Raw genomic sequence first — 27,458 nt, forward strand, 5'->3', positions numbered from 1 at the left:
CCCTCCGCCACTTTGACCTCTTCTCCCTATCTCCCTGCCGCGCGAGCACACAAATTTCTCAGACGATCGTCAACGAAGGGATACTCCCTCTTCCTCTTAATGTCTGGATCAATAAATAGGTAGATTGTGACTTTCCAAATTTCAAAAGAAATCCAATAAGAGGACAAGTTTTGATACACTTAATCATTTTCAATTGACGACTTGGCATAGAAATAAGTTCAACAGTACATGATGGAATAGCTCTACCATACCAACCTTGGTATATAGAACAATATAATCTAAAATGATGCTCGATCAAAAATATTTATCCGATAATTATAGTGATAGAGCAAATACTTGATGATATTATGTCTATATTATAGTTCTGGGATGTGATAGATCACAATGCTTCAGATAAGGTACCACGAGATAAAATATGTGTAATAATCTAGGCGATGTTTGAAAGAACTATGAGGCTATCACTAGTTATGGATTCCCACCTCATAGGATGTTGAAGTCAAAATCTATCCAGAAATAAAGGTTTGGACACCAAATATAAAGGTTGTGGCAAGCATTTTCCATTCAGAGGTGTCTATTTCATGAACGCACCATCATAAACCTAGTAAAGTTATGCGTTTGCAGCATTTTCTTAAGAATGGTTCAGTAGTCACTGGGGGGCATTTGCAGTTCCCGTAGTTGATATATACATATATATCTCATCTTCCACGCCTTCTTCACGCAAGCACGTAGCCTTTCCAGACGATCCTCCTCGAAGGGATGCTAGCTCTCTATCTGTTTCCCTCCCTACCGATCGCCATTTCCCCACACTCAGACACTTTATGTTCCCTCCCTCGCAGCCCCGATTGCTGTGGACCCAAACTTCCTTTTCCAGTCGAAAAGTACTCTGCAAACCTCTCTCACACAGTCAGTGTTGTAGCCAACATTTCCTATTTGCCCTCCGTGGGCCAAGCAAGGGTCGGGGGTGAGAGGGAGGAAGGGTGAGAAGCCGAATCATTTATGCTCCGGGGACGATATGACTATTTTCTATAGAATTCTAAGATTCCGCACATAATTCTCATGGCATGCCTCCAATCTATTCTAAATAGGAAGCAAAATATAATCCTTGATCGGGGAAAGTGAGCTCATGAACCCAAGTTTTAAGTTGGTTATTATCTTTAATAATGAGAAAATAACTGAAACGAGGGGTATTGAAAAGTAAGGTCTCCTAATTTTTTTAAACTGGAAAATAAATTTAATATCAACTTTCCGTATATCATTGTAAAGGCTAAGCATTTTTCTTATTTTATACATAGACGCCTTGATGATCAATTACGTTTTGCATCCTTTTAACCAGCTTTTTAATACCGGCGCCGTACCACTCTCCCACCGCGTCTCGCAGCCAACTGTCGACTGCGTCTTGCCTTCCCTAGACTTACTTGAATCTCGGTCCCCCAGGGAGTTTTTTAAAAGAAAAAAAAAGGTGTTGGTCACTCGGGGCAACTTTTGGGTTGTAAGGAGTTTTAGGGTTATAGTTTAAAATGTATGTATAATAAAAAAGTTTTCCTCAATAAAATTCTTTCCTTGCATAATGAGAAAAGGTGAAAGACTTGGTGGATGGGCCTCGCAATCTAAATGAAGACGTGTATAACTTGACTTTACTCCCTAAAGTCAATTGCTAAATTTTATGCTGGCATTATAAGATCAAAAATGATATTATTCCCATATTTCCGCGGAGAAGGACATAAATTCACGCATTTTATTCAGCTCCTGTCTAATATAATATTACTTCAATATTTCTATGCGAGCCATTCGGAATACCAATATGGAAATAATATAACAAAATATATAGTACGATTTGTTAAAGTTTGTTCTGTTTTTTTACATTCTCCATTTCGCGATTGTTTAATCATTATAATAACTACTTATTTATATCTTCAAAAAATCTATTAAAATGATCCAGTTTTCAGGAAATAATGTGGATTTCTAGTATAGGTATAAAATCTTGATGAAGGCGACAAGTTACAGATATTTTCCACAGAAGAATTAAATTTTACGTGGAACTTTGCAAGCTATTTTTATGACAGTGCTAGTCAAATAGTTCTTTCAATCATCACCAAGTAATTTAGCATTTACTCCATCTCGTGGTACTTTATCAAATACATTGACAGGTATCGCATCCCAAAACCGATTCATTGACATTATATTATCAAACATTCCCTGAAGCACTATTAATCTCGGATAAAGATAATCATTCAAGCATTATTTTAGGTTACTTTTTATTAGATAACTTAACACTTGAATGACCAGGGTAAGCCATGACCACCTAGATACTCATGAGTTTAGGAAACTCAACGTTTAGGAAAGCCACTTCTACCTTAATGGTAGTTAGTATCTCATGCTCCAAATATATATTGCTTGAACAGTCGGTACTTCATTTTTAATTTTTTTTTAACGAAAAAGGACTCTTTAGTAACTGATATTACGACGTTTTAAAGGTAATCATGCGGAAATTGCGTGACTAGTAACTTATTCCAGAAATAAAAAATGTTGCCTCCATCAGTTGGTATAATTGGTAGTATAGCTACTTTCTGCACATCAGTTATTCCAAACGAATGAGATTGACTGGAATGAACTAGTGATATTCCCAGAGGAGCATGAGCTATAGATCTTCACATCGTCCGCCTACGACTCAGTATCTCATCTACTTGACTCCATCGCTGTGAGTTGTGAGGAACCATGCACTTGTTTTAATAAGATCGTGCCGCCCACAACGTCAGTCGGACAACGTGGTGATTCGACGCGTGCATCGCATGTCCCGACAAATTCATAAGACGTGTCAAGCTGCGGTCGCGAGACGCCGCCCACAATTCATTGCACCCCGCAAGAAGATAGAGAACGGAAAAAAATAGTAGGCCAGTTTAATGCCACACAAATTATTCCGAGTCCATCGTGCCACCTACCACAATGAACTCCTCAAGCCAAAAATCCGCTGAGCAAGACGGAAAAAGACGTCTTTTCTCATTCACGAAGAAAGACTAAGGATCGCACAATTGAAGGATCAGACTCGTCGGGGAAGGGCAATGAAAGAAATGAGTTGGATCTGAGGACTAAATGCCACTAAAAAGGGCACACAACCAACTTCTTATTCCATTGAAATGAAAATCGCGCGATGACGAAAGGGAAAGCACAATGCCCAGTGAGTCATCCCCCTGAAAATATGAAAAGGTAAAGATTGGGGAGAAAAAGAGAATGGTAGTCATGACATCGATATTGAGAATAATACAAAAAAATATCAGGATTGCTCCTTGAAAGGAGCTGATCGCGGCATTACAAGAATATTGAAAAGGGAATTCCCATCATAAAAATCATTGCCTAAAGATTTTTGAGAGGGTTAGACGGGAAAGTATTGCTTGTGGAAGATGGGCAGCACTGAGTTTGCACGGGAGGCACTCATGAGGAATATTGAAGCTGTAAGGGGAAAGAGGTGGTTTTGGGGGATTCTGGTATGGATATCGCTTTTCGATGAGGATTTGCGCAAGACGTGCGAATGATTTAAGAGGCACTTGAGTAAAGCATATCTTATTTATGAGAGAGATAGAGTATGCGTTGAAGATGGGAAATAAAAGAGCCCAATGGAGGGAAATGGAGGAAGAGGGTGGTCCACCATTTTATACTAAGACCTCTCTGCTCAAAATCACATAAAAATTTCATTTATTACTCTTCTTAACCTTTTGTTGCAACTTTTCCCGATAAAAAGGTCTTAGATGCATTGTGTCGAATAAGCCTTTTCTCTTTATGCTTTTCAATGCGAGATATCAATGCGCTGCTCCAAAACAAACGGACACTTTAAGTGGGCTTCTCAGAGTTCGAGTGATAAATGAATGTATTCGACGTCCGTTTGAATTATCCTGTAAATAATGATACTATCAAAATGATGAGGAGTAGTTCCAGTTTTTAATGTATATTTAAAGCTTTAACACTTTGAGTGCCGGCTGCTAAATTTAAAGCCCTACTGAAAAATCCAGCCAATTTTTACTATATTCGTACATTTTTTAAACATTAGCATCAAAATTATATCGATGTTCATTTCAATAAAAATGGACTTTGCTCTTCTTTATGAATTAGTTGAATAACATTTATTGCTAATTTTTAAATATATAATTTAACAATGAAAACCTACTGTTTTTGAAAAATAAAAAGGTTGCAACATATGATGTACCGCCATAGCATGCATAATAATTTTTTTTAATACGCTCAATTTGAACTATTTAAAGCATGGAAATCATAAAAAAGCATTGTTCCAAGCAAAGCATTATAAATCCTGGATGACAAAAAGGGTCAATGCACCCTCAACGAACGGTCCATTGGCCCAAAGAATTTTCACACTAAGTGGCCTAAGACGAGGATGCCGGTAGCTGCAGAGGACTTTTCGTCCTCAAGGCATAAATTGAACTCTTTTTCCATCGAGCAGTTGATTTTTGAAAAACAGAACCCCTAAGCATTAAACTGGAAAAGAACCACGGGCGAAATATTACGGCTTCACGCATACAAGGCCAATTAAATGGAAAGACGTAATATTACGACCATGGCAATCCTCAGAAGGATTGGCAGGACGTAATATTACGTCCATGGCACGCAAAGTGTTAACTATCTTTGTACGATTTTTTTTCCATATCGTACTTGGTTTGCGTCTGATAGAATAAACAAAATCACTGAATAGAATGAGTTATTTTGTACGCCTTTAAGTTATGCACACTAAGTTAAATACACCAAAGGAATGTTCGCCATGAATAAATATTTGACTTAGCCGGGATTCGAACCCGGATCTCCCGATTGCCGGTCAGGCGTGTTAACCAGTTCCACCACCAAGCCATTTTTCCAGAGCGAACTTCGGGATGGGTTTTACCGAACAAGATGTTGACGTCACAAGTCCACTCTGTGGCACATATGGCGAGGGTCGTGCTTACTAACAATAAACTAATGTCGGGTTGAAAAACTCTTATAAACGCTCACCTCCAAGCTTGGAGAATAGGAGATGAGCGTTTATGCTCCGGACACTGCCAGCTGAGCGGATTCGTATTGTTGGGCTACCAGATGAGCGGACTTGATTCGGTGGCCGATTGTTGAGTGTTTTTGCAGTGGAGATATCGATATGTCATTCGGCAACTTCATCACCCCACACCCATCATATTATTTAATTCCCTTGTTCCCTTAGATCTGAGGATAGAATCGCTATCGTGACGAAACCTCCCCACCAACACATTATTCTTGATCTTTTCCCTGCCCTTAATAGCACGTGTTCCTTCCACACCTTTTTTAGCAATGAAGTTTGAGATTTGCTGTGTTCTAACACCAATTTCAATTTGTCTACTAATCCTTCAAATATTAATAGCCATGCGCTGTAACACTACGCGTTGAATTATTTAGATCGTTGAAAGCATGTGTAATATAATAAAATGTGTGTGATATTGAAATCTTTTGTTAATGTGACACATTATGAAAAACGCTTTTTTAAGTTCCATGCAAGTTTAAGAATAGGTCGTGAACGGAAGGTGAAACAAGTTTTTCGCTAAGGATTATCAAATATCATTTTATTTGTACCAACCAAAGCAACCCTTGGAACTCAACTCACTCATCCGCCCCTGCTTGCGAGTGCTACTCATCCGTGGACGAATTTACTTTAATTCCCTCCAACCCCCTAACAGAGCCAGAGAGCACCTTTTCCCGCCACTCACCTTGGCATTGGCGGTCAAATCCTAGAATGTATGAAGAGGACTCCCTGTTCACTTGCACATAATATGCCCTCGGCATTCCGCTTTCCGCTCATCCACCCGATAGACGGCATCGCATTGCGACCGCAGTCTCTATTTCGACCCCTGTGCGTGTTTGCCTTAACCCGGCTGTACAGTCCGAATCAAATTCTCCCTGGCGCCCCTCTGGAGTCAGCCGACTTGGTGACGTTTAGCAGGACGCTCAAGTACAAGAGGAGGAGGACTGAATTATCTGCAAGTGTGCTTCAACATGAACGCAGATGATGATGCGATACATTCACCCGCTAAACCGACTGGAATGCAATATCCACGACGCGACGGGGGTTAAACATATAAAGGGCTCACCAGATCATGGGACTAAATGAGATTTTCGTCACCACTATGCGTAGGCAATTACATGTACCTACCAAGAAATTTCCAATTTATACACAGGTTTGCACTACGAGGAATTTCAATCATGAATCACTGGAATGCATATCACAAAATAGCTGGATTTTTCTGACCTATCAATCTTGAACCAAGGATGGAAAATGCCATGGATCTAATTTTAGTGTCAAATATATACCTTAGGAAAGTTTTTTAACAGTTGAAATACCATTAGATCCCATTTTTATTATTTCAACGAAATTCAATGGTAAATAAATTCATTGTTCACAGGTCCGAATTTGGAATAATTAACCTCTTGAAGTAACACCTAAGAGAATTTTAATTAAAACATCCGTTGCAATGAAAAATGCACATATATATGGAAATACTGTCGGTAATTTTAAATTAGTTCCACATCCTCGTTAACCTCCCTGGGTTCCTACAAAAACTGTAATGATCAAGGTTTGCGTAGGAATATTGTGCTTCGCAAGCTGTTTGAGGTTATAAAAAAACAAAGAGGCATAATAAAGTACTTTCTAACGGTTTCTCAAAATATCCCCATATACAACTAGGTTAACATATTCCTAGATAATACTAGAATAATGTGCTATCGCATAGTGTAAGGTTTTATTATTTTTAAGGTAAAGGCACAATAAATAAGATTTTTTATTAATACTGTCAACAAAATTAAAACTAAGAATGTAATAAATCTTTCAAGGAGTTCCCATGATATTACCATGAGGTGGCGAGGAAGACGTCTTCTTTTCATTATTATTTCTAATTTCGTTTTTCTAATTCATCTCAATAAATAACTCTGTGGTTTGTGTCCCGAGCTGTGTACAGCCTCAGCAGTGGTTGCCAACACTTTATTCAAAAATCCTCAAAAGGAAGACCTCGAACAAAATATTTAGAACAGGTAAAAAAGGATGTGAAAGAGAAGAAATTTGTTGGTGCTAAAAGATTGGCTGATAGGAGAACTGAGTGGAGAGCTGCGTCACACCAATCTTAGGATTGTTGACCAGTGATAATGACGATGACGTGACTGAGTCGATTGTCTACGCCCAAGAGAACATTCTCAGGACACTAGTATTTGGCCTATATGATTCAAAGATCTGATACGGATGCCTCCTGGTGATACCGTCAAAGTAAATCGAAAATTATTTTAATTCGGCATAGTAAATGAGGGATCGATTCGGGGGGAGAATGCTTCACAAAAAAGAAACCAGCTTGGATACGGCGCATATGTCAATGACAACCTCTTAATCCTCTCTACCACCAGAAACTGTTCCTTCAGTTCTAGGTGAACAACGCTACGTACATCAAAATTAATTTTCAACGCCTATAAAGAACATGCTCGGGAGACTACTTCTCAACCCATAAATATGACTCAAGGACCTAAAATAAATTGAAAATTGTAAAAACATCAAAGTAAAACGGATTATTTTCTCATATTGGCATAATTAATGCGATTTTAGAAGGCTCCAAAAAAAACATGCAGCTTGGGTATGGCTCACTTCTGTTCTCTATCTGCCACCAGAAGGCATTCCTTCCTGAGCATCACAAGTCGTTACGGTTGCAAAGCGAACAAGCGAGTTGGGAGGCCAGGCGACAGGATACGGTGTGGATTGGTCCCGGAGGTACATCCACATGTGAATTTGTGCGCCATCGTTTTGAGGACGTCCCTCCCGCGGATGGCTGTCGATTTTCCATTCAAATTCTGTACTCAAGGCTTCTTTTCTGTATCAGCGATCATTTACTCACCCCTCTAAATCCTCCCCCTATTTGCTCCCTCGCTCAACAAATCCTTCTCAACTCTCCACCCTTGGTTCGTTCGCGCAGTGCCGAGTCTCCTGAAAATTCCTGTCTCCCCGCTGAATCTCCTATCGCCCCTCCTACATCTCTATTCGTTTTCCCCTTCTAATCATCTCTTATCATTCCACAAGACTCTCCACCGCACGGAAGTTGGATGAATTAGAAATAAAATGGTGCGTATTCCATTTTTACTCGCTGCAAAGTGCCCCTGCGATCATACCACGCCCGACGCTAGAAAAATTTGTTACTTCCTCCTTCTAATGTAACCGATAAAGTTTTCGGAGTATTTATAAAGTGAGATTGAAAATGTTATTCGAAGATGACTCGCTCATTATTTACGGGTGACCCTTTTTTCCTTTCATTAGGAGACCTGTGGCAGTATGCCTATCGACCAAGTGATATGATTAATCTTAAAAAGCTTACAATGGTAATGGAAAGGCGGTATTTTATTCGAGGCTTAATTGGTGTTTAGTGCTTCACTACAATGGTTTTGATTAGTTATGTAGTTATTTGGCTGCGCAAAGTACAATTTTATTCTCTTAAATGGAGTGTTTAGGAAAATATGATAGCGATTATAAGTTTTTGTCGGATGCAGATCACTTCATGACTAAATATTACGACAGACAATGAAGTCGGAGAAACTTTGCATGAGATCCTTTTTTCTGTCAGTATTTGTTTATCCCCCAATAGTTAGTGTCGGGGAAACTTTTCTCTTCCCTCCCATCGTCCCCCTTCATCCTATCACTACCCAGAGCACACGAATCCCCTGGACCCATCAACATCCCTAACTTCTCCTTCCTGCCTTACAACCCTATCCCCGCAAACGATATCAAAACTTTTCTCCCTCCCCTTCCCCCATGCATGACTTCCCCAAATCCCACATTCTTTCCCTTCAACTTTCTTCTTCCTTCTCCCACGCTATACCGGACGCAACTCTCAGCGGTCTCTCTCCCCGCTAAGGGAGGTAGGCACCGCTTTTGCCCAAATAAACCCTCGCTCTCAAACCCTTGTCTGTTCTAGCGAGTGTGGCACCACCCTCTGCTGGATATTGTGGCCGTAACTCTTCGACTTGCGGTGTCCTATCATGTATCGAAATGAGAAAGAAAGGGATAGAGTAATGGAAAAAGTCTGAATCATATGATCATTTTTTCCATCCCATCCGAGTAATAGTTCCCATATCATCTAAAGTTTAAAAATGATCCATTGGAATGGAAAATTTTTAAATCATTTTTAAAACCATTAGCGCCGATAAGGAATCTATGTGAGGATTAATCGACTTTTTATTAATCTACTAGACTAATCCTTTTCGACGTCACTTTTCTCATCAATTATTTGCGGTACACCATCATTTCTGTTTTACAATTCTTCCAGTCACTCCTTCTATCTCTTCCAGGTTTCCCCTTGCCTTCCACATGGTAGTACCAAAGTCGTTAAAGTAAATTTTATCCCGTCTGCAGGGAAATGAGTGTCGCTGTGCTGACTATTGTGGTCTACACCTTCACTCATATGGAGAAGAGCTGCTGCCGCCTCCCCCGGGTGATGGGAAGCATAAATACACATGGCCTCCTGTCGACATTTCACTGCATATTCATCCACTTAAATATCCTTTGGATGGCCTATCTTAACCAGGGACAGATTCACATCACCTTGGAGTGCCGCCGCTTGGCAGTGAACAGTCGTTGACTGCGCTAAACTAGTCCGCGGTATTACTTGATCTCGCCATCACTCCTTCGCTTCCGAAGGCAGTTGTCTCACCCGCAAAGATAGTAGATTTTCCTTCGGCCCCTTTTCATCGCCTCGACCCCTCTGCCATCCCCTGCCGTGCTCCCTTTTCCTGCCTCTACACATTTCGGATTCATCCCTCGTCTCCTACTCTCTCCGCCCCCTTAATTTGGTATCAATCCCCCCTCCCCCTCTAACTTTTTACAATCGCAAAACCTTCTTTTACTCAGCTCTCCTCATTTGCCCAAACTTATTTTTCCAATCTTCTCATTCCCTCCAAAGACTCACTCACTCGCCATACTTCTCTTTCCTCCCTTTCCTCTCTCCCATTGACATCCAACACCTCTCGGCTACAACAGTACTCCCGTCGCCGTCCCTTGATTACACCGTTGCATTACTTTGGCATCCTACCAAAGGCATGTCTGGCCGTATCTTTGTGGAGGCGAGTATAGAGGGGGCGAAGGAAGAGATGGATGAAGAAGGAAGATGATTGATGGGTTCATCTGGAGGATTCGTGTGTACTGCTAAAATAAGGGGATGGGCCCCTGTGCGTAGTAGGAACTTGAATACATACACGTATTAAAGGGCACGGGACATTAGGACGTTAACCTATAATATATGCCACCACTACATCTCACTGAACTCATCTTTTCAAAGCACATGTCCACCCACGCACGATTTTGCTAATATTCCTGAGACTTTTCAAGCAGATAGCTTTCCACAGGGCCTACGTAGTTGATTCGTTTGCTTGGAAATAGCCAATGTCAAATCAGGATCGGAGAAAAATACGGATTTTAATGAAGACCGAAATGGAACGTTTTAATGGATGAAGATCAATATGCCGCCGGCAAGAAGCAGTCACTACATGTGACAATCACTACATGTGACGATAATGTTGGGGAGAGAAAGGCATAGGAGTAGAACTGAAATGATACGATCTTTCGCCAATCATTTTTAAGATGTGAATCGAAAAAGTGATTAAGGAATAAAGTAAAAATAAAAAATCAATCCGAAGGGGAAAATATTTAATCGGAGACAGGAAAGGATAAACCAAAAAAAGCAAAGGAACGATTTCTGGAAGGAATTGAATGACTCAAAAGATACGGGAACGTATAAAGTTCCCCTTTTTACCCTGAATGCTGGTTTCATTGTCGCAAAAAAAGTTTTAGAGGCATCAATTATTATGGACGGTCATATTTTCCCATGCTAACTGTATAATATTCAAATTCTTATGGTTTTAAACATGTCATTTGCTGCGAAAACATTTCAACTGTCAGTTTTCTAGCGTCGCATTTACCAGGTTTACAGTGCGCTGACGAAAACTCTATTCAAATGAAGAAGCTGATTTTTTCCCCTGCAGAAACTTTAGCATTTAGTTCGTGAAATATATTAACACATTATATTATCTAAAATTCGGCTGAACCACTCGGTGTCCAATATTCTTTAACTTCATCGTTCTTTCTCAAATTTTATGAACCTGCCAAAACTTCAAGATAGTTTTCAGTGCGAAGTGATGTTGACTCCAATTTTTGCCACGATAAATTTAGTCTCTCGCGAAATTAAAAATTTAATAAAACCGTGCGGAGTGAAAACTTATTAAGCCTTCCCTTCGTGCGTGGGCGCAGGCAAATTTATTTCCTGAGTCCGTTCTGTTGGCGGAGGAATGGAAACGACCGTGTGCACTCAGTTTTAACTATGATAGTGCTTAAAAAGGGCGACGATGGGAAAGTTTTGTTTCCATCTTCTCTTTATCATTTTTGAGGCAATTGATTCAAATCCTATGCTGAGGTAAGTCTGTCAAATTTCGCAACACATTGCTTAACGTGGAAAAATTGAAAGATTTTCTTCTAAATTCCTAAATTTATATTCAGAGTATAAGCAAAAATATTTTCTCTCAGGCATTTACCCCTACGAGCCCGCAGGGCTGTATAATAAAATTGGTATATTAAGGCCTGGTTACACGGTACATTAACACGCACAAGTTAATGTACGTTTGAGATATGAAGTGAAACACTTTGCACTTTACACATAAAAAACTTTTATGTGTAAAGTGCTAAGTGTTCCACTTCATATCTCATAATGGATCTCCACAAAGTATCTGCCTCATCCATCCAATAATGTACGTTTGCGTGAACAATTTTGGTGGAGCGGAACGGAGCATGTACGAATGCATGAACCAAATTAGAACAGGTTCAATTTTCCGTTCATGTATTCACACAAGTTGGGTAGTTACACGGTGCATTTTCGTGTTCGTTCACGCGCTCATATATTTAGACATTAACCCGTATCTGTTAATGTATCGTGTAGCCAGGCCTTTATGGCAGTCCCCCCTGAAGTTCGCTCTCTCCAGAAGTGAAATCGGTTTTTAAAGCGACAATGGTGACCGAGAAAATAAGCCTACTTTCAAATGCCTCCAAGTCCGAGACGGTAAAATTTAGGGCACAACAGTTCCTTTGAATTGCATGCCTTTTTATATCTTCTATATTAGTAAAACAGGCATTAAAAGATCAAAGTTTTTCGGTTTAGACAAAACAAGAGGAGAGATACGACAGGGAGGCATGTTTGAGGTTCTGAGGAAAAAAAAGAGATGTGGATAACTTCATTCAAAAGGTGATACTTTCCTCATCTTAACACGTTTCAAATAAAACAGCACGTATCAGGGAAATATATATGACACTGGGTGCTTTCCATTCATTGACACACGTCGACACAAGTCAACTTGCGTCAAGGTTTTCGTGTTCCATTCGGTGTGTGTCGCCGACTGTTGTGACACAAGTCAACAAACGGTAACGCACAGGAATAGGAGAGTTATAAACAAATGCCGCGAGCCGACACAAGTCGACGCGTGAGTCGCATGAATGGAAAGCACCCACTGGAAAATATGACGAAAAAACCTTTTTGAAACAGTACATATTGCATCGTGGAAATGACCTCTTTTTTTCCTTCCCAATATCTTTAGATTACCTTCACCTTTCACCTGATTACTTTTAATGTAAAACTACAAATTCGAAAATAGATCAATCAGACGCACCTTAAAATTAATACATCATTAACGATACTTTTCAAGCACGAAGTTTGCCCAGTCTAGCTAGGGCTGCGCCCCCGTTTAGTGTGATCTCTTCGGTCGATTTTTGGATCAAATAATAGTTTATCTGAGTTTAGAGTTTCATCCTCCCTCTGTTTCCTCTTTGATGAATCCAACACTTGATTTACTGCTTTTTCAATTGCCACTAGATGTTTTCAATCTTCCTCATTTCCACATTCATATTTCTAGGGTCAATATCCCAAAAAAAAACTCCGTTTCGTCGACTCTCTCAACCCCTTAGACTTTCTTCTTCTCCACTACCACCCTCCCCGCATCCTTCCAAATCCTAAATCCAACCCATCCTCTCCTTCTCCCATAATCCCTCTTTCCCTTCAATTATCATTTTCCTCGCTTCACTTTCATTACAACCGTCTCGACTATCCCCCCACCCCTTGGTCCAGTAGCGTCTTCACCAGAGGGCCGGAGTAAACTTTTTCTTCGCACTCCCCGCTGATCACTGTCACCTGCCCTTTTATTTTCCGAGCATCAAATCATGCATCCCTCTCTCCAGACCAGGTGGAATATTGAGAGGAGTCCACCATCTGTCCCAATGAAGCCTGATATTTGCTGCCGTTTTTAACGCTTTATCAGTCTTTCAAACATGTCTGCAGCGTGGCAATGAGTGGAGAGAAAATTTTTGATATATTATTTAAAATTCACATGGAAATTAACTCTAAACATTTGCTTTGCTGATATGATCCGTTGTGGGTTAATGAATCGAATGTTGGACCACGGGATGGCGTGCAGATTCTGTGAGTCATCAGCAGGCCGAGATATTTCTTTTCAAAATATCTCTCTACGTTTTATGGCACTATTATAATAGGCCCACAAGCCGATCTTCTCCGTTGTCAACTTGATGGGCGTCCTTCAAATATCTGACCTCTTTTCTCTTCCAAGTGGGGTTTATGTATTTTTCCCTTGTCTCATTTCTGGCTATTTCTGTGATCAGACCATCGTCAAATTCATTTACAAGACCGTAGAGACAGAAAAGATCCAGAAAGCCAGGAAGATTTTTTTATAAAAGGAGATTTTAATATAAGACTAGCTTGAAAATCGACTAAATAGATCATCATAAAACGTCCAGTAACTCCTGAGATGGTTCCGAGCATTCCTCCGAGGAAGATAAAAGAAAATCATGCACCTATCAAATCCTTTGCACGTACGCAACGCAATGTGGAACAGGTTTCACTCTCTCTATCTCTACCACCGCTTCTCCAATCCCATCATGCAATTCAATACCGCCAATTAGTGATGTTGCTAGGAGCTTTTTCATTTTAGCCACCCTTGCCAGATTTTTTTAAAAAGCAGGAAAAATATACATTCATGAAAAGAGATGTTATTATTTCTTTTACCATTTTTTTTTAATATCCGGCCGACCATCCTACCCCTGTTTTCTGTAAAGGTCGTTCCCCGAAGGGATACGCAGGGACTGGACATCTCTTTCTTGCTCATCCCACGTATGGTGGAAAAGTGAAGGGAGTTGAGGAAAATTAGTGATTCACAGCAGGGAAACGAGGGCCACTTTTTTATCTTAATGAGAAGCGTATTAACGTCTGGATGAATATATGAGTCCTTATCTCATTCACGTGCTCCCTAATTCAAGGGTTCTCAAAACTTTCTCCTTTCCACCCAATTTAATCGTGAGACGAGTTTTTTCCGCCCTTTCATTTTTCCCCACCATTTCTTTTCATAGCCTTGATATCTATAGATGCCTAATGTTTGCTCTCCACCAATACACCAACGTCATTTTCAAGGATTAGAAACTCATTTCGCTATTTTTTAATGGCTTATACCTTCTTCATTCCTCGCTGGAACTTAATTTATCCGCTTTAATCCGCTACATTTTTTCCACCCACGGAAAAGGATAGAGTTATATGTGACTCATCTGCTCGAAGAGATTTAAGTCACTAACTTTTAGATAGTGAAATACTTGAGGATGTTTACTCTATTCCAATAAAACCATGTAATCTTCATGGATAAGACACTCTTGTCATTATGTTTTAATGCCTTGAATCTCCTTCAACCCAGGCGGGAATTTGGTTTCTTTTCCCCAGCGCCCGTTTTATTTTTTTTTCTTCGTCGCCAGTACCTTACTCATTCCGATTTAATCACACCAATCAAAATGGGAGAGGGTGATATGTTATCATGGAGGGTGACCAACATTTAGAGCGTGAAATCCTTGAAACATCCCATGCGCAATTAAGAGAATAAGGCGTTCTTAATTACGAAATGCAAAATCTTCGAGGTAATAAACTATTTGTTTTTTAAGTCTTTAAAATCCAAGTTAACGTTCATTTTTTATCTCTCTTCCACCGAGGATTACTTCACTTAGAAATTATAGGTCCAAGATTGCACCCTTCCATGCTCCTAATTAGATTCATTTATTATTTAAGACGTATAATTTTTGAAGTTCATATTAATAACTCCTTGATATGAGAAAATCAAAACATCTTGACAGTAGAATGACGAATTTTTAGCCGAAAAACTGTTTCATATTTGAAAATATCCTTTTTACACATCCATTGTAGTTTAGAAACATTCGCTCCACAGAAACCAACCTTCACGATTGAGTGCTGAATAGTTAACATATAGTTGATATGATACTATGGTGATGTAGAAAGCTTCCAATTTATTCGCTGTTCTCGATGGTACTCTCTGGAAGGCGGAAAAACACTCCACGCGGTCCGATTCTCTGACAGCCCTGTACTCAGCGCTTCCCTTTCAAAAGCAGTCTGATTGGAGATTTGGGTCGGATAAACGGATAAGACGGACGGGTTGGGTGTCGGATAAGGTAGAAAATGCGGTAATGAATGCAACAACTGACAATATACACGCTACTCCACGGAATGAAGGGGAGCCAGTTTTTCTTTATAAATCGTTACTGCTGCTCTGGAAACTTACCTCAATAAAGCGATAGCTGCAGAAGTTAATAAGGTTTGTTTGAGCAACTACAACGAATTTTACCATTTAGTCAAGCAACTTTTCTTTTGGATAACAGATAAGGGCCCTCTTTTGGATCACCAAAAACTAAACTCTCTACACTCTTGTCCTTTAACTTATTTTCTGATCCTTATAAAAGGCAAGATTTAATTGGTGGCATTTCATCTCCCCTAAAATGAAAAGGCAAACACAAATATTTGAGGCGCTTACCAACGACCTGTTGATCGTTCATGCTCATGTCATTTTTTCTATTCATCATGGGGGTGGGATGCGGTATCTCTTAGTATAATTGAGTTGAGTGTTAGGGCAAGCCTACTCTCCTGAAGCCACCGCTATTGAGAATACATGTCTAATGGCTGCACAGTACGCATTCCGTAGGATTTCAAATTTTGATTTCTCTTTGAGGCATTGATGTTGAGACATGCTCTTGCTCCGATAGTGCCTTTAGGATATGCATACCCACATGGGTTGCGTGCGTAATAGAAATTAGGCTCTTTTTGACAGATTTAAAATTTACGTTCCAAATTAGTCTCTTTACACGATCCACTTTACTTTGGTCATCGGCTCATGGGCCGGAAATAAGACATTTATTGCATAAAGTGACCGTGAAACACAGCTTTCCCTCGATTTCGTTCTTGTCAATGGAAGTTGCCGAAATTGTACCGCATGATTTTTGGATCGCATAGGTTTCTAAACAACTGTAGAGGTTCTCAGATTCCCTTTTCCCTGATCTTCACTTGGAAATCAGTTTCCAAGCATTAAATGTAAGATTTGATTTTCCGTCATCTGTCATTTTGTCACTGTCAAAAAAATTCTCGCTAATGGAAAGTTCCTAAAACAGTCACACTCGAGATCATTGCCACCTCCGCTTTGTATCATCATTTTACTCACCAATATGTCGCATGCAAATCTCTCACAACACTTTTCCAGATCGCATTTCTAAGTGATAAAGAATTTAAAGTGTCGCTACAACGATACCATGGAATCCCTCGAGTTCCTCGTAATCTTTGGTAGCCTATTTGCTCTTTGCGCCACCATTTGTCTTGCGCTTGTCACTTCTCCGTCTTTTTTAATTCTCTAAAACTCGACAGACAGAGGTGGCTACGGAAATTGAAATTCTGGAGTGCGGAGGTAATCCGAGGGGCCACCTAAAAACCATGACGAAGGAAATTCTCATTTATCTTCCAGTCTCAAGTCAGAGAGATTTGAATCACATTTCCACGAACTTGCAAACGAGGGACTTTGGCTTTCTGAATATTTTAAAGGATAACAAAAGCAAAGAAATGTTTCCCGACATCCTCCTTTCATGAAGGATAATTTACTCATCGTAGCATTGCTTTTTCATAATTTTGAATTGTTATGAAACGCAAATATATATGATGCAAGAGGCAGATGTAACGATATTTTTATCGAAGCAATGAAGTTTTTTATGGATAAAAATTTATATAAATGAATTTTACTGGGAGCGATTCAGCGGAAAAAAGAACTATGCCCTACGATTAAAGCGATTAAAAAATGTTTCGTATATAAAGTCCCTTAAAAATTCTGTGTAATCGACACAATGAACTAAAGTGGATATATAATTTCTAATTTTATATTCCAAAGTTTTATCAGCTAAGGTAAAGCAGAAGTTAAGTCCTTGGTGCTATGGTGTGAAACATTGAACTTCAAATGCATATTCTGTAAAATTATGTTTTAGGTACACATGGAAAAAACGTTGAAGGCAAGGATGCGGAAGAAAAATAAAATGTCGAATAAATTACTCGCCTTTGGATGTATGGAACGGGCTTACTCCATTTTCACTCGGTACAAATCGCAATGGCGCGAGTACGATGGAAGACATGAACGCCTAAGAACGAATCCAGACGCTGGTGGGCATTTATTTTAAGTTTGATAAGCCTCTGCGGCGCGTCGCTGTCAGAAGAGAGGTTTGTGACTTCAACGTATCTTCGCCTCGAGCAAAAGTCTCAGCGGAGGAATTATTATTTTTCTTCAGGGCGCTCCTTCTAAAGCGCGAAACATTTTTTTTCAGAGGTTTTCCGAGAGAGAGGATAAGAAGGTGGCCCGGAAAGGAAGAGATTTGTGGCTTCATATGAAAACTGTGCACGTGGTGAGAAGAGGAAAATGAAAATGAGCAAGATGCTGAGAGGGTGGGAGAATTATGCATCTACAGCTGCATACTATCCCGCAAGCCGCCTAAATATCCGTTTGGAAGAGAGGAGAATCAGGACACTAGCCCTTTACATTAAAAATTAAATGCTCTAACAAAGTACCCCTAGCATTTGCTAAAGTCCTCAAATGTTCGGGGAAATCTATTCCCAGTTTTATTAGTTCGACAAAATATCTCTCTTATTTACTGTTTCTGTCGGACCTTAGGGATGAAAAACGATTGTTTACGATTTTTTAATAAATTTTAATATTACGATCGATAAATTTTTGGGCTTGAATATCGGATTTTGCAATTAAATTGAGTTTCATTTAGAAAATAGGCGCTTGTAAATTAAAAACTATGGTCAAAACATTTATTTTCAACGAGCCTATGTCGATAATAAAAGGTAATAATGGCACAGGGTGTAATAACAACCTGTCATTTATTCTTACTCTTTATGAGAAGCCTTGGTAGTACATTTCATATTTCTAGACTATATTGGATTCTACTTCTTATCATAGGCGTGGACAAAAAATATTCCTATTTATTAAATTAAATATGAGAGTATTATCAGGTCTTTTCACATTGTTTATTGACAGAAAGATTAGTTTACAGGGGTACTGTGTATACGAATCATAATTTACACGTGGTGATAGATAATTCAGTCGCTAATTTTGCTTGAGTTTCAATTACGATTGGATGAAACTTTCATGAAGTATCATCACGCACGTTCTGAGAGAAAATAAGTATATAATCCAACCCTGGTGTTATTATTTCTATCGAATTTGCTCTGTTTGTTTTGCGCGTGGCTGTTGACTGTGCGTACAGACACTTCCGGCCTCCAAACATATGGACGAGGAGCGGTGCAGTTGACGAGTTCATGAATGTGCGCTCGGAGCATTGTCACGAGGGAGGAGTCGTTTGAAAGGCGCATTAGAAAACTGCCCTCGGTGCGGTAAAAAGGGGAAGACAATGCTCGCTACATGCACACTGCTCATTGAAAAGGGAACGAGTAACTACCGAGGAGGGGAATGGAGAAGGATATTGGTATGCGTCATGGGGGCGGGGGAAAGATTGGAGAGTGGGGAGGTGAGGTGGATGTAAATGCGACAAAAATTGATGCATTAAATCTGACGGAACACGTGTGTTTTATGACTACGTAACTGAATTTAGATACTTAAATCTCCGTCATACTCACCTTCCTGGCAGCAATTAGCCCCAACAATTTCCTGGTATTCGCTCCCTAAGGGATTCTGGGCGCTATAAATCTTTTTAATATCCAACCGGGCCAATCAACACTCCGAGAACTAGCTTAGGAGTTTCTAGATCGATAAAAGAATTCAACAACCCAAATGCGATGATCCAGATGTTGGTGCGATCCCAAATAATTAACCACAACCTCATTGGTTGTAGGTGTCGAATAGAGCGAGCAGGCACCAATCAACTATCGCTACATTATTTGAGAGTCACCTTTTCCTCCATTAATTCTTTGAAATCGGCTATCAAAAATATTCGCACTAATATTACACGTTGTAACTAATTCGTAAATTATTACATCAGCGTCGCAAAATTTGTAAAAAATGACTTAAATTCCTGACTTGAAAAAATGACAAAATATTATTGCATAACGTTAACAATTTTTGAGTCTCGAAGGATAATTTATACGGACATAAAACCCTACATAATTTAAAAAAAAACTATAAAAATCTTTCAAGGGATTGAATCCGTGATTTTCAAAGTCCATTCATCAAAGCTGAGAGACAAAATATTTTTTGTGCACATGTATACCTAAGCATCATTAGAAGTTTCCCATAAATATTCCCCATTCACGAGGCAAAAATTGAAGCAGCGCCTTTCAAAAATATATTGCGAAAAATCTGTTAATCCCAAATTTCTAAAGAGTGGAATTTTGCTTTGATGGATTTCATGTTTTCAATTTTTCGAACACAACATAAACATGTTAGCAGTTCTTTTGAATAGCAAATACCCACACGAAGAAATATATTTCTATTCAATATAATTTATTCAGAATAAATTTCTAGAAAACTTTACATTTATTTCCCTCAGAACTTGAGCATGGACGAATCTGCTTGAGAGGGTTGCGTTGAGCATGGACAAACTTAGACCCTGGCTGCCTTGACCATACGCCAAATTAGGGCGATCTCCCGCGAATACTTACAACACCAATCCCAATAAAGCATGAGCTTATTCTCAACTTACACTGAGGTTTCGACATGCTCCAAATAGCAGGAGAGGGGTATTTTCCCTATATGGGTTGTTTAAAATGCCGTGTTAAGCATAAATTTTATGCTGGAGAGGGTTGAGAGCGGCACTTTATGCTTCGGAGACAGGGCCGGTGCTCCAATTAATGTGTTATTCATGAGGGATTTTTTTCCTTTCCATAAATACCCCGTCGCCGCTCGGTTAAAACGCGAAAGCACTGAAAGGGTCCTCACTCATTAAGGGTTCGTGGGATGAGTGTCCTGGCTGCCTGCCACCCGACACTTGCCGTTCGTCCGCCCAACTGAGAGGTTTGCAGCCACGGAAGCGCACACAATTTCCATTCCACCGAAGCCGCGTAGGTGACCGGAGTAATTCAGCAAAATTAGGAGACAACAAGTGTTGTTTCGTGAATAGAGACTGCAGCGTTTTACTCCTTGCTAAATGGGAGATTTGATAAGCGAGTTTAGCTGTTTGGATTGTTTATCTTTACCTCTTCATCTCTTTGGTATAAATATTTTGAGAAAACTAAGTTGAAAGATGTTTTTTTTTATAATTTACAGCAAGTGGAAGGCCGGTAGTTAGGATTTGTGTGCCTATCCTTATATTTTACGCAAAGAGAAAAATGCCAAATGACTGCTAAGGTGTCTGCTTGGAATTACCGATTAAAGAATAAAATATATCCATGAATTTTTTAGTATGATCATACTTATGGTAAGGTAAATTAGACGAAAAACCGGCAAAACGGAAGAAATAACAAAATTTGATATTTTACCTGCAAGGTCATCTTAACTTCAAATAATGAATCGAGTATTGGAAAGAGGGCTTCCGCGGAGTGGTGTCGATGATTGGCTGCTTTCAGGTTCTCTCCCGCGTCTATTCATCTCAGGCGACGACATATTTCGCAAACGTTGCAGTTTGCTTCATTAGGTCCGAAGTGTAGGATGCAATTGGTGATTTCCTTATATAGCTTTCTTTCAACCGGGGCACAGCGGGCTGAAATCGGAAAAAGCTGGCAAAAAACCATATCTTCCATATTTTTATAATAAGCTCAATGAAATTTTTCCCACTAATATTTTTTAGGCTAAATAACATGCCGACATTTGCCGAAAAATTGACCCGGGGAGTTTTTTTAAACAAATTCACGGAGACGGAAAAAAAACAAAAATCGACTGTTTGGACCTCTTCAGTAAAGAGGGAACATTCAATTGAAATTAATAGTTAGGAATAAAAAAGTAAGTACTTTTTAATTAAGTGTAATAATTTAAATAAAAAATTCGTATTAAATATACAAATTTATGTTTTTAAATATTATTAATGATTTAGTCAACTAACTTTACGTCTACATTTTGTCTGAGAGAGCACACATAATAAATCACCTAGCAAACAGTTTATACCATATACCACAACACCAAGTAAAATTATTTATGAACCATAACAAATTAACATAAATATATAAAACATAAGAAAACGTTAGGGACAAATTTACCAGCCCACTACCAGTTTTCATCAGATTCCCAGCCGTCACTGTCCTCATCAGAAGTTGGCTCCTCCAATACAAGTAAATTTCGTATATCCTTTGAAACATTTCTTTTAGCATTTATACATGCGTAACTATTGAATATTGGAGGATCCGAAGTAAGGAGGAGCCTTCGGAAAAGATCTACCATTTCACTTTTTTCAGATCTGTCATTTTTGGCCAGCTTTTTTCGATTTCAGCCCTCTGTGCGGGGGCCGGTTCGTCTTTCTTGTTTTCGCTGAAAACTCGTTTTCAACAGCTGGGCAGTGTGTAGCCATCTTCTCTATTAAAATTATTAGGGTTTTTCTTTATCTCTATGGCTTCTCTGAAGAACGACATTATTTTCAGAAATGGTGGCAACCAAATTTCCTCCTTACATTCTCCTCGGCTTGATTTTTCTTTAAACTATTTCCTTATTTATAGTTTCTATTAAGTCTGTAGGTCACATTGCTTTTTAAAGTACCCAGAATAGTCCCTATACCTCAAAAAGGAGTCGAATGATCCGAAAAAATACTTAGAATAATCATAAAAACATCCGCTGGTTTCTAGTTAAATAGCTATAAAAATATAAAAAATACGTAGTGAATAAAATTATGACTTTCAGTTACTACTGATACGAGAAGCAATGCAATTGGATAAGCTTCCATTTGGATGATTGGCACATATCCCTATTACACGTAGCGTAGCGGGGGCGTAGCAAAGATAAAATTTTGGAAAGGATTTCTTCGATCCAAATTCAGTGACTTTTTGTGACTGCCATGTTTTTGAATGAAATATTGAGTCAATTCAGTTGTATCAAAATTTTAAAATTTAACTGAGGATCGCAATTTATGAGCTGTTTATGGAGAAAATTTACAATTTCGTTGAGAAAAAACTTTTCCCACTTTAACCCGTCAGCATCTTTTTCAATGACTTAATCCGCAATATTTTCGCTCCATAAAAATGGACTTTAAGGAGCATAATGTGTTCATCATTCATTCTTGCTGGCTCCTCTGTTTTTATATAAAATTTAGATGGGAGAAAGTAAATTTCATTTTGAATGGCAAAAATTATAAATTTTATTATATATTATAATACTTCATTCATTCACACGATGGCTTAAGCGTAAACATTCAAATAAATTCAGAGGCAAGGAAAGGGTTGTCCTCGTCCTTTTTCTATTATATGTTCCTATCCCTTTCTTGCCTTACCTCTGAATTTATTTGAATGACGAAAGAAAGGGATAGGAACATATAATAGAAATAGGACGAGGACAACCCTTTCCTTACCTCTGAATTTATTTTAATTATATTACAAATGTTATATTATTATTGTAATTATGAAGTAATGACTTTGTATTTGTCTTCGGTATTTATTGAAATGAATCCATGAAGTCAATGGCTTTAATGACAGATAATAGTAGTTACATATTGTACTTTAAAAACATTTCCAAAACATAAAAGATTATGACTGAATTAAGGGATTTGTGATGCCTTTATTTATATATATATTTTATGTAATTCGTCATATTAGTAAGACTTTAAAGCAAATTTCGATTCTCCATGCATCGTTTCACCCGAATACATTTCCAGCGCTTTTACATTTATCCAGCTCATTAACTTGTTGACTTTAAGCTCTGCCCATGAATTAGTGGAGCTCAGTTTGGTTGGAGAAGAGCAATGGAAAAGCGGGATACTGGAATTTATCGGAAAATAAAAATAATCGTTTTCGCCTCCCTTTTCTCTCGCGCAGGAAATTCATGGTGACTCGAGTGAATGGTTCCATCGCTGCTTTCGTTTTGCGTCGTTAAGTTTCCCAAACACACAAAATTCATTCAAACGATCGCTGATATTATTTTCACCGCCGCTTACCTTAATTCAGCCTCAAGAGTGCTTTTTAAAATAAACGATGCAACTTCTGTGCCGCGGAGAGCCAAGCCAAAATCCGTTATTAAAGGGGGAAGCGATGAAGTCTAATGTTGTGGGAACTTGCGCAGTGCGTCCACCTATTGACGCAATGGATCCATTTTATGGGACGATCTGTGCAGTAACGGCTGTTTAGTACTGAGCTGTTTAGTAGTGCTTGAGCTTGAGGCCGCTAGGTGTCGGACTTCAAACAAAGCTCCCATTGCTGAGAGGAGTCAACCTGGCTCACGGCGACCGAGTAGTATTGTATTTTGATCGGAACAATGCGGGTTAGAATACGGTGTGTGACCAAGGGGGCGACATACCCATAAGGATAATGCGTATAGGTTTTGATACATCAGTGCCATCTATGCCAGTGGTCCAAGGCTGCCGCGAAGTTTGAATGCACATCTCGGCGCGTGTTTCAATTTTTTTTACGCGTCACGATAGGGCGTGCCATTCAGGCTTAATAATGATACTGCAATTGCGAGAAACTTGAAAGCAATGAATGTAGGAAAATCTTCCTGATGAACTTCCCCAGGTTACTAAAGCAGAAACCATAATACAAGATTAATGTACGAAGTCAACTGGCGATCTGGTGGTTGGTAAGAATAATGATCTCGGAAACTTACTTCAGTGGACATTGGTATTTATTGATAAAATAACTGGTAAAAGAAATACAGCAATAACAATTTCAATATGACATACTAGAGATGAAATCTGTGGAAGTTAACAATACTACAAGCACATGAGATGCACAAGCAACAAATATCAATGACAACATGAGAGATGAGCAGCCTTTGCGTAATAGGAGTCAGATTCCATAACTTCAGTAAACACTCCAGCTGTTTAGCAGTAAACACTCCAGCTGCAACAGCTCAGGGACAGGGAAAATAATGCTAATCCTGAAACCATAGACCATAACAACACTTCACCAGAAATAAGCATACAAGTTTGGATATCATTTTATGGAAGATAATTATTTAATTATGAAAGGAGAAGGACATTATTTCGTAGGAAGTAGTTCATGATGAGTACCCATTAAGATAACATATCTTGGCAGAGGAGTCTTAAAATGAAAGGTTCTTAGATGTTAATAACCATCACTTATGCAAGAGAAGTATTCCAAAAGTAAACAACGAGAAAAGTGATGAATATTTTATACCAATTTAGTAGAAATTAAGTTCTCACTTTAAAACGAAAGAGAAAGTTTTAAGAAATGTAAACATTGTAGAACACTTAATGAATTATGCTCAATTGATGACAATTAAACAGTTGAAAGGACAGAGTTGAAATAGCAAAGTAAGTACATAACCAACAAAATGATTAGCATTAAACAGACCAAAGCATAGCAGTAGTGATTCGTTAGTAGTTTGAACACTAGAAAAACTACAAATACAATGAAAAACATATTGAAATATAAGGAATACAAGACACTATGAAAGGTTGAAAAGGTTAGCTAATCACAGGTTGAAATCAAAATGAAATAATGAAGGAAACAAAGAATTACTCACATTTTCATCACCAAATACATTGCATACCAATGCAATTTAGCAATAACCAAGATCATTGAGACTCGTATCCTTAATCGAGCACATTCCAAAATCGTAAGGGACACTGTAAGCAATAAAAAAAATAGTCTGCAGTTAACACTAATGACCCTAATGACTATCAATAAGCCTCAATATCACGTTTGTTTACAGCGAGATTCAATATGGCAGCCCCCAGTTCGTTACTGCACAGAAAAACAGGCTACACCAGTTCTTAGATGTTAATAACCATCACTTATGCAAGAGAAGTATTCCAAAAGTAGACAACGAGAAAAGTGATGAATATTTTATACCAATGTAGTTATTTTATACCTATGTTGGGTAGGCCGTTGGACCACTGGGGCTCCGGAAAAATCAAAACAAAAGAGGTTTTCTATACGATATATCGCAGTTCTGTCGCACCCTTGGTGTGACGAGAGAACGGGGCTCCGAGCAGAGCCATCGGGGGAGACGAAATCGACGAAAGGTAGGAGCGACAACTGAGAGTTCTCTATCTCCCCTGGTTTCTTTTAGAATACAGTACATTTTAAATCCTTTATTTCTTTTGGGGCTAATAATTTATTGTCAATCAAGAAAATATATTGTCTAGACTATTGCTGCTGGGAAATGACAAAATGACAATGCCGGGAAACACTGCGTAAATGGAGGCGGGTCTTAAATAAATTACTAAGTCAGTAAAATGTTGTCATTTTGGAATCTCCTTCAATTCGTTTCCCTACTTTTTTGGTTTTTTAAAATTTTAAAATGGCTGAAAAAAGAAAATAGTGATGAAAACTGTCGTCTTAACGAGACTTCTTTTTGCAAGACTACTTATTTATTTGCACTGACACTCATTTATTGAATTAATAGATGAACACGTGAAAGAGTACGGAGCAACTAAATGGCAGAAAGCATAGAGTGTGAGAAAATTCAAAACTTTTATAATATAAAAACCATGGTCCTGGATACCATGGGCGTAACACAGCGCGTTACGCTCATCGTTTGTTTTCTTGTCGTTCACTGCGGCTCTTCGTTGGCCAGGTTTGGATGATGGTGGCGCTGACGGATAAATATAAAACGGCATGCGGCGGGAGGGAGTGGAGCATTTTTTTTCAATATCTTTCCTGGCTGTTTTCATTAGACTATGTGCCTAAGTTCAGTAAATGCATAAGTTTTTTTTATATTTTGTGAAGCAAGTCTTGTGAGAGGGAGGTACTGAGAATGCGAAAATGAACCTACTTGTATTTTACTTTTATTTTGAATATATATGTTTTTTGAACTCAACTATAACAAGTGCTTGTGTGTGTGCCACAATTAATGACTACGTCCTTCACCTTCGTGCTCAGCCTACAGTGATTACCTCCAATGACACCTTTATCTTTTAATCTTGTACGCTTTCTTCGGAAAATCGGGGTTTACGGTCACAAAATGCTATGCTATTTGCTTCCGTGCTTCATTCCCCTTCACCACTGTGGAACTCGCTCACCTACCGAGCAAATGCACTCGAATGCCTTCTTCGAATTTCTTTTTTTTCACGTCTTCCCTACGAAAACCGATGTCCTCTTACCTCATCCTCCTTCTTCCTAAACCATCTCGTTTACCGCTGCGAATGCTTCTCGTCTTATCAGTTAGGAGGGAGTGGCACGTAGGAATTGAGACCTCCTCCCTCCCTCGACTCTCCCACCCCACCCCTTCCTATCATTTCACCTTTCGCCTCTTTTTATTATTGCTGAGTTACCAAGGGATCGACTACATTCGTCCGGCCAGCAGTCCGGGGCCACAACACAGCATAACGGCTGCCACTTGACTCCCTATTCCGCTCTGCGTCCAGTCGCCTTTCCTCGCCACACGCGTTCGGGTCATCGCACGTCAATGGTACTGACGAACTCAGTGTACGGGCGCAGCCCCCGTGTCCCTCTGCCCTGGGGAGTTATTCACGCGCGAAGGTCACATTCCTGCAAAAGCGAAGAAAGCATTCACTGGTGTCCTTTGTGTACCATATGCCTTGATATACCAAGTGGAAACGCGCGCTGACTCGTCCGTTTTTCACGCACCTGGCTCACAGAGCCTGCTCGCCTTATCTCTTACTGAATCTAAGCCGGATTTTTTCTCTTTTCTTTCGGTCATTCTGCGATTCAAACGGAAATTCAATTCATCGTGATATTTAGAGGCGAAAAATGTGGAGCAGACTGATGAATCTGCTTTCTCATTGGAGCTCCAAACCCGGATATTTTCTACTGCATTTCATCTGGATCGTTATTGGTCATATCTCATTCAGTGGAGAAAGCTTAGTAGGAGGTTTAGCATAGTTTTATGCGTGGAAATAGACCATTTTTTGCGAAGCAATCGTATATGCAGCTGATTTAATTTGTGCATTATTAAAAAATACTTGAAGAGGATATTAAATCTTATGGGTTTTGACTCAGCAGCCTACGCATTAAGCGTTTTAGTTCTCAAGAGACCAGACGGGCGGATCAAATAGA

At 39.2% G+C, this 27,458-nt stretch overlaps 1 non-coding gene across 1 annotated transcript; it reads right to left on the reverse strand.

Annotated features, from left to right (window-relative positions):
• Window positions 1–4,778: 4,778 nt before the first annotated feature.
• Trnaa-ggc lies at window positions 4,779–4,851 on the reverse strand. Its single transcript has one exon. It is a non-coding gene; the product is annotated as a tRNA-Ala (tRNA).
• Between the last annotated feature and the right edge of the window lie 22,607 nt (window positions 4,852–27,458).

Source organism: Ischnura elegans, chromosome 1, assembly GCF_921293095.1.
Source record: "Ischnura elegans chromosome 1, ioIscEleg1.1, whole genome shotgun sequence".
Lineage (NCBI taxonomy): Eukaryota > Metazoa > Arthropoda > Insecta > Odonata > Coenagrionidae > Ischnura > Ischnura elegans.